General features: G+C 39.2%; 1 long non-coding RNA gene across 2 annotated transcripts; it reads right to left on the reverse strand.

The window, feature by feature from the left end:
• Window positions 1–1,283: 1,283 nt before the first annotated feature.
• Window positions 1,284–8,073, reverse strand: LOC147819744 (uncharacterized). 2 transcript variants are annotated; one of them, XR_015436664.1, is made up of 2 exons: window positions 2,545–8,073; window positions 1,284–2,470 (listed from the first exon to the last, which is right to left on the reverse strand). It is a non-coding gene; the product is annotated as an uncharacterized LOC147819744 (long non-coding RNA). The 2 variants fall into 2 exon arrangements; XR_015436663.1 differs by having other exon boundaries at window positions 2,509–8,073.
• Window positions 8,074–9,146: the final 1,073 nt, after the last annotated feature.

Here is a 9,146-nt window from a genome sequence, read left to right on the forward strand (position 1 = left end):
CCCCCCCCACCCACCCAACTCCCACAATCTCACCCCATCCCCCAAATTGGCCGACAGGAAACCTACTAGACCTTCAGAATAAAGTGTTACCTGAGGTCATGTCTGTGGAGACAGTCGTCTCAGCTGAAGCTGTTAATGTTTTACATGTCCTGATTTTGCCTTTGCTTCTTTTCTTTTCTTTTTTATCTCTGTCAGTTCTTGTTTAATGAATTATGTAGAACTTTCACAATAAAACTGAATATAAAAAAATATGTAGCATTTCAGAATAAAGTCAAGCTAAAACATTTGTACTTTAGTTGTTAGTCTTTCTACTTTCTGCTTCTTCGCAGGTTAATATTTGACATAAAAACATGTCATGATTTAATGAATCATAATGTATCATAAGTTGTTATAGTTTGAACCAGCTGATATTTTATAAGGTTGTTCAGGTAAATTCCTCCAGAATTCTTAGAAAAGGTTCGTGTTGAACTGGACGGTTGTGAAACATCAAACAAAAGCAAAAAGTCAAACTGACTGAAGAACCTGAACTCACGTTTCTGTGCACTGTAAAAAAAACATGTTAAGAGTTATTGACTCAGTACAGAAAAAAAGTTAAATGAATAATAATAATAATAATAATAATAATAATAAAACAGCCTCCTGTGAATCGACACTCAGTTTCTACTTCTACAAATAAAACTGAACATCAGTTAGCTTAGTGGCTAACAGCGAGCTAAAGGAAACGCTCCTGTGCACCAGTCAAGTGAACGCAGCAGGAGATCTGATCACGTTACTACAACCAATCCGGCTTCAGACTGAGGAAGGACCGCCCACCTAATTTACATATGGAACAGAAACATGTGAATAAATAAATGACTGAAAAATGTAAGACAGAAATAAATGCATAAATGCATAATTTTATAAATACATATAAAAATACAGAAATTGCATTTGACCACAAGGTATTTATTTTGTATTTATTAATGTATTTAATTATTTATTTCTGAATTCATTTATGTCATTTTTTTTGTCAACTTGTTTCAACAATTTTCTAGAAATCAGAGAAAAACTAAATAAAGGAAAAATTATTTAACTCAAGAAAATTGAAAGAAAAATTATGATTTTAAAATAAATACATTTTTGTGCTTTCATCACTTAATGATCAGGAATCATTATCGATTAATATTATTTATTTATTTTATAATATGGATTTGCTGAGGGTGAAACAGACACTGGGAGGAGAGAGAGAAACTTTAAAGGTTTTTTAAAAGTTAAGACAAATAATGTTGAACAGAAAAACAAACTCATGTTACATGTTGATTTATTACTGGAATCTTAATGAAACATTAAGTAGATTCTCATGATGCTGTTCACAAAGTTCACATTTTTACAGCTTCAGCTAAACACTTATTAATTCATTTAAATCTAATAACTGAACATTGTTCGTATTTCCCTCATGATTAGGATAATTAGGAAATATTTGTTTGTTTTCAGGAACTTTCTACAAAAATAAGTGAAATAAGGAGTTAATGGTTTTTATACCTTCACATATTAAATCTTTATGTTTGATGAGAAACGGCAGAAGCTCCGAGTCGAGTGGCTTCATGTCAGAGAGGAAGAAACCTTCACACGACCGTATACAACCAACATGTAACAGGTCACATCAACTCCTCAGAGGTCAGAGGTCAGAGGTCAGAGGGAGGGACACTTCTTCTTCTACAGTTTATAACAACGTACGTCTACAGTTTGTGTTCGGAGGGAAAATATCAACAGTGTGACGTCACCTCAGACCAGTTCATATACGATTCAATACAAACATCATCATCATCATCATCATCATCATCATCTGTACAAGTCAAAAACAAACCAAAGAAATCTTTACAAAATAAAATAAAAACAATGTTAGAAAAACTGTGACATCATTATTTAACCATCGACTGAGCTGCACCCACAGACTCACTTTAAACAACTCCCAGTATTGATTATTGATCGATTATAAAACGATCAATCAATAAATACATTAACGTAAATGAAGAAAACAATAAAAGCAAACAAATAAAAACTAAATGAGCACAAACGAAACACTGAGCCTGGAGTCTTCAGAGGGTGTTAAACCAGAACAGGACCAGAACCAGTTTAATGATGTGGAGACTGGTCTGAGGTCAGATATTTACCATCATCATCATCATCATCATCATCATCACTGACACCTGCAGAGTCACATGACACATCTACAACAGCTGAGCAGGCAGCCGCGTGGGGAACGACGCAGTTTTAGTCACAGACACGTTGATCCTGAACGTTTGTTTTCCACCAGAACATCTGACCTCAGACCAGTGTCCACCTCACTCAGCTGGTTCTGGTTCTGTTCACACTCACAGATCCTGGTTCAGGTTAAAGATCCTGGTCTGGTTTCACACAGAGACAGTCTGTTTATTCATAGTGAACCTGAACCTCCATCTTTACTGACCTGAACCACAGAGCATGTGAACTGGTCCCTGGATCTGGACCTGGTCTCTGGATCTGAACCTGGTCTCTGATGTGAACTGGTCTCTGGATCTGAACCTGGTCTCTGATGTGAACTGGTCTCTGGATCTGGACCTGGTCTCTGATGTGAACTGGTCTCTGATGTGAACTGGTCTCTGGATGTGAACTGGACCTAAACTAAACCTGTTTCCAGATCCAACTAGAGGGGACCTGAGACCTGAGACCAGAACCAGACAACATGAACCAGACTTCAGAGGAAAAGGTTCTAATTCTTAGTAAATGATCCGGATCTGAACCTGGACCACGACCCCTCCCTCCCCCAAGTTCAGTGCAAACAAACAAACAAACAAACAAACAAACAAACAAACAAACAACATGAGCTCCATGATGGAGGTAAACAGGACTCTACTTCCTCCGTCTGACGGACTGAGCTGGAGTCTGGAGGCAGACGTCACTGACACACACGAGAGTGAATGAAGGTCGTTGTTGTTGTTGTTGTTGTTGATGTGGAAGTCGTGTGTAAACACAAATAAAAACATCAGGTCTTTGTTCCTGATAGACGCAGGAGGTTTGCAGCGAGTCGTGCAGCAGCTCAGTTTTCAACACGGCATCAGAGTCGACGTGAAACGACACGAACGTCACTGAGAACAATGAAGAGTCTGAGTTCAGCAACAACAGTGTTTACATCCCATGATGCATTGCAGCTGGAGCCGCCACATGACAGCATCCAATATTATATAAAATAGATCTGAATTGATTAATCAACCGGAAATGAAAAATACTTTAACAGCTGATCAATCAACATTCGATGGATCCAGTTACTCAGATGAAGATTGCTGCTTTTCTTCGTCTCTAATCAATAACTGAACAATCTTAATATCTGAACTGTTAATTGGACAAAGACAAACCAGATAATCAATCAATCGACCGAGAACATAATCAGGAGTTTAAGTAAACGCTGCTTCAACATTCATGCATCAGTAATAACAATGTGATGATCGTGTGTAACAGATCATCTGCAGGGCTTTTATTTTTACAGTGTAGTATTAGGGCTTTTACTTTGGCAAAGGAACTAACTTCACAAACATGTTACATAATCCTGCTCCGCTGTGACAATTATAACCACAGGCCGAGGTCGGTCAAATCAATATGAGTTTTCAGTAAACAGTGATGGAGCGGTCGAGCGGTCAGACCTTCACCTGTGCACACCTGAGGAGTGAACGTCCGCTCGGTCACGTTTCATTCCTCTATCACAGATCTATACAAACATGTCACTTTAGTTTTCAGTCAGTAAATCTGTGAAATAATGTTTCAAAATGAATTTAAGTTGAACTTTGATTAATCCATTTTATTGATTTGTCTGTAATTAATTAATAGAATAATAATAAGGTTGTTTCTGGACTTTATATTCAGAGCAGAAATAGAAACATTTTCTTTGGTGAATCTTTTGTTCCATTAATTAAAGATAAATCAGATACATGTGGTGACAGGAGCGGTTTTAATTTACAGTAATTTTACACTTAGGTAATTAATTAAGCTATCCCCGAGGACTTTTATTTTGAAGGGACAAACGATGTTGAGTTTAGTTTAATGAGATTATTTCTCTGAATACGACCGGAGATCATAATAATCGACTGATTCGGTATTTTCTGCCTCATGAAGAGTTTGAGTTAATCAATAAATAAAAATCACAGAGAACCTCTCGGGTTCCTGCTTCACTGATCTGAATGGTCACAGATTTTTCTTCGTCTAAGACAGAAATGAAATAATTTACTGCGACATGTGAATGAGTCACGTCAGGTCTGTAACTGTGAGGAGCATTTCATCAGCTCAACAATCAATACAGACAATAATCATGGGACTAATCGATGAGATGATGATCATCCTGACAACGACCGTTAACTAAGCATAAGCCTTGTCTTAGCTGTAAATCTGTGTAGCTTTGGTTAGCTTGACCTAGTAGCTACAGTAGCATTATCACCAGCTGTGATGAGAAGAACTAGCTGAGCAGCAAACCACTGTTAGCTTTAGCATCAGAAGTCGCTTTAGCCACACAGGTCTGAGAAATGCTCAGAAACCCAGACAGAAAACAGATTGGTAACTACAGTTAGCTCTATCTTTAGCATTAGCATTAGCCATGTTGGTCTAATGAATGTTAAGAAAACCTCTGTGAAATTAGTGTAAGAACAGGAAACAGACTATGGTTAGCCTTATCCTGAGCATTAGCAAGCCGTGTTGGTTTTAGTCACATGTAATCCACAGTTAGCCTAAATAAGCTAAATTTGCTACACACTAAGTTCCAAAGAACAGAGGCCATATTGAGGTCTAATGCCACCCACTTCATGCTTGTTTACATTAAATTGCGGTAAATTCTGCAAAGGTAGTGTTAGCCTTAGCTAGTGTAAGAGATAGCCATGTTGGTTTTACTTAATGAATCTTGTTATTTCTGTTTATCCACAGAAAAAAGGCAACTATGGTTAGCATTGACTATAGCCATAGCATTAGCTGTGCTGGTTAAATAAATGAGAGAAGGATGACTGCCTCATTTTCTACATTAGCATCAGTGTTAGCCTTTAGGTCCCATTCAGAAATTATACACTTGTTCAGAGATGGGAAACTTGTTAGCTTTAGCTGCTATCTTAGCATTATCCATGTTAGCTCAACATGTTGGTCTTTGTTCCGATAAATGACAACAGTTTGTGACTAAATTAAAAACAATTATCACACGGCTACAAACAACAAACGTTACTTCTTTCTCCTTAACTTTGTCTCTTTTGAAACTGTTTTTGTTCTTATTGTGTTATGTTGTTCCCCTGAATGAGAATGATAATAAGTTTTACCTTGTATGTTTAATATTTGACCACAAACTGAAGGCGTCAGGTCTCAGGCTGATTCTCATATGAATGAGTTACAGCGGTGGAAAACAGGTAAAACACTTGAGTTGTTCTTTAAGGTTCCTCAGGAGGTTCTGTTGTTCTCAGTGAGGTTCTCAGCTCTCTGTTGTTGTGTGTTTCTCATTCGTAGCGACAGGGTTCACTGACTTCAGAGACGGCAGCTACGTGGCTTCTGCAGTGTGAAAACCTCCTAACTCCTGCGGAACTGCGTGGACAGGTCTGTGAGGAGTTAGGAGGTTTTCACATGACATCAGTTTCTGTTAGTGGCAGTGTTGTGGAGGTAGACAGAGACTGACATCATCAGCAGGGACACAGTGGAGGTGGAGCGGTGACTACATTGCCCAGCATGCCCTGGGACTGTCAGGGTGGAGGGGGTGGAGCCTCTGGGTCAGGAAGTATTTTATAACACGGTGAAATCAGATTTACAAGATGTTGTTGCTCAGTGTTACAACTTCCTGTTGCACAAAACTATGTTTTTATATCATTAGAATATTTCACACCAACAGCAGTGTCATCAACAAAGGTCAAAGGTTAATCAACATTTGAATTAATAAATATAAAGTGACAAAATGAACAGGGAGTTTTTGGTGTTTAATCACACATTTCTTTGGGGGGGTGGAGTCTCTGCTGCACCCCTGTGGACAATCATCTCATTAATGTTTCCTGTTCCTTTCAAAATAAATCTTTCATTATTACTCTGTAAAATAGAGAAATTAAAATAATGAATTTAAAATGTGAGAATGTTGCTGTTTGACTGGAGAGCGTCTGATTCTGAAGCTCTAAACACTGTGATCACAGATCAATAACAGATCAGCTCCAAAGATTCTCTTCAATAATCTGAATCGTTCATTAAGGAATTGTAAACAAACGTTATTGTTTGCTTGATTTTTCTCAGGACTTTGAGGATTCTGTCAACGTCTTTAACAGAAATATAGATTTCTAACATTTTTAACATTTTGGAAAATATCGTAAAATTTTTCTTTAAATCGGAAGAAACTAAAATAAAAAAAAATAAAGTAAAAAGACGTGTGTGTCTGTGTGTGTGTGTCTGTGTGTGTGTGTCTGTGTGTGTGTGTGTGTGTGTGTGTGTGTGTATGTGTGTGTCTGTGTGTGTATGTGTGTGTGTCTGTGTGTGTATGTGTGTGTGTGTGTGTGTGTGTGTGTGTGTGTGTGTGTGTGTGTGTGTGTGTGTGTGTGTGTGTGTGTGTGTGTCAGAATAGATGTTTTTCTTGTATAATGTTTGACGTGTGAAGAAAATGCAGTTTAATATTTATAAACAGTAAATAAAATGAATATATCACGAGATAAAATGATCCAGAGCTTTCAGCTGCATCTCATGGCTTTCATCAATGCCTTGGGTTTTTCACTTTATAAATAAATAACTATAAAATATATAATAAATAAATATAATACAGTATTGGCAGATTAAAAAAAAAAGGGGGGGGTTTAATGAGATGAACCAAACTGTTGGTTCAGGTTCTAAAGACTACAGAACCCACAAGCCATGACAGAACCTCAGTCTGGTTCATCTCTGGTCCATGTTACACAACAACTTCCTGTCCCAGAGACTCCACCCACCAACCACACTCTGATCAATGATCAGATTCCTGATCAACAGGTTCCCTATCGACGGGTTCCCGATCAACAGGGGGTTCCTGATCAATAAGTTCTGTGTGTTTCTGTGTGGAGTGGAGAGCGAAGGCGTCGCCAGCAGGTGGACCGGCTCTGAAACCGATCAGGACGTTTGATGAATCAGTGCGATCGATCAGCGTGACGGACAGGAAACTGAACAAACTGTACAACATCACAGACACCTATCAAAATAAAAGCCGTCTGAAAAAGTTCTTTCAAATTATAAGACCCTCTGGTTGGAGGAGGCTGATGGCTACAAGTGGAGCAAGGCGAGTGTGTGTCCGTGTGTGTGTGTGTTTGTAGTGGATGGAGAGGTTTGGAATGACAGATGGTGTGTGTGTGTGTATGTGTGTGTGTGCGCGCGTGCACGTGTGTGTGTGTGTGAGATACTGTCCAAAAGACATGATGCCATCACATCTCCTTCCTGTCTCAGAGGAAGCTCAGCTTGTCCAACTGTGTGTGTGTGTGTGTGTGTGTGTGTGTGTGTGTGTGTGTGTGGCTCAGCAGCAGCAGTGAAGCTCTCTCTCTCTCTCTCAGACAACGGTGCTGACGGAGGGATCTGATAGGTTGAGCTGGCCGGTGATGTCAGTCGGGTACGGCTACAGGCAGAGGGACAAAAAGAGAAAGAGAAGCAAAGGAAACACATTAATTCATTCAACACACACACACACACACACACATCAGCTGTTTACGCCGCGACACACACAGTGACACCAACCTCAGGGCCAAGAGTCCATTAGTCGGATTGATTCATTTATTATCATCGAAGCATTTAAGCTTCTCAGGAAACTGAATCTGTTTGAGTTTAAAGAGTTTAAAGATCAAACCTTCTGTAGACAGAAGTAAGAGAAAGGTTTCCTGATCGTACCTCGTTATCTCGGGATAACGAGCTTTGTCATCTTAATATTTGCGAGTGATTGATGATTAGTTGAGAAACGTGTCGATACATTTTGACTTTTCGCCTGTTGTGACTTTTTGCTTTAAATTATTTTTGGGAAATTATGCAAAAAGCAGCTTTGTAATAATTCTGCTGCAGAAACACAACATTTTAAAAACAGGTTGAAGTTGAAAGTAAAACACGGTTTGACAGAGGAGCCGATCGTCAGCTGATGATGATGTCATAAGTGTGATCTACTCTGCTGGACTTTATTTTATTGATCATCTGTTGGTTTGGGAAGTTTTGTGAGTCCACCCCTCCCCCCCCGTCCCTCCTGCCTGTTGGTTACCATAGAAACAAATATATGCCTTAAAACGAGCCGTCAGGACTTCTGGAACTTTGTGATGTCACAACAAAGCAGTCACCAAGCCCCGCCCACCTGGACCCACCATCCAAACCTTGCAGGATTTGGTTTCTCTGAGTGTTTTTACCTGAAATCTGCTTTATTTTTATTGGATCACTCAGAAAACAGTCAGCCAATCAGAAGAGAGGCTCAGAGCCTCCTCTCTTCTGATTGGCTCACTGACCTGTTGTTACTAGAGCTCCAGAGAGAAGCCTGAGAGAGGAGATGTAAAACTACACTGAGATGGTTTTTATATCTTCTGATGGATCAACACTTGGGAACAAATATTTTATACTTACAAACGAACATCATGTTTACGGCAGGAAATAAAACTATTTAAGACTTTTGTAAATTAAATTCAAGATTCTTTTGAGGCCTTTTTTCAGGAAACTGACTTCAATGCTTTAAGACCTGGAAACGCCCAGAGGACCGATCAGGTCCGACCACACTTTGAATTTTGTTTTTGTTTCTCTGCAGCCAAACAACAACAACAACAACAACAACAACAGCAGCAGCAAGGACCTGAGCAGGAGGCTGTTGTTGTGTTTGGAGTCTACAGGTGAGTCGTGCTTGCAGAGGAGGACAGAGGCAGTGTGTGTGTAGTACAGCATGTAGAGTCTGGACACCATTCAAATCCACTGAGAGGAAAAACACTCATATAGAAAATAAAGAGATGATCACAAAGAGAAATGAGTTAGAGGCCCCCCCCCCCCGTCTGTTACTGAACATTAAAAACATCTGAACAGGTAATTATCGTTATCGTCAATCAAAACATTTTAATGTCAATAACAGTGTGTGAGAGTTTGACGCCTCAAAAAGACACATTGGACGTCTTGTTCTATTTGCTGCCCTTCACATTAAAGTGACAGGGTAT

Source organism: Seriola lalandi, unplaced genomic scaffold (assembly GCF_002814215.2).
Source record: "Seriola lalandi dorsalis isolate HSWRI2012SDOR001 ecotype SW California unplaced genomic scaffold, Sedor1 jcf7180002049884, whole genome shotgun sequence".
Lineage (NCBI taxonomy): Eukaryota > Metazoa > Chordata > Actinopteri > Carangiformes > Carangidae > Seriola > Seriola lalandi.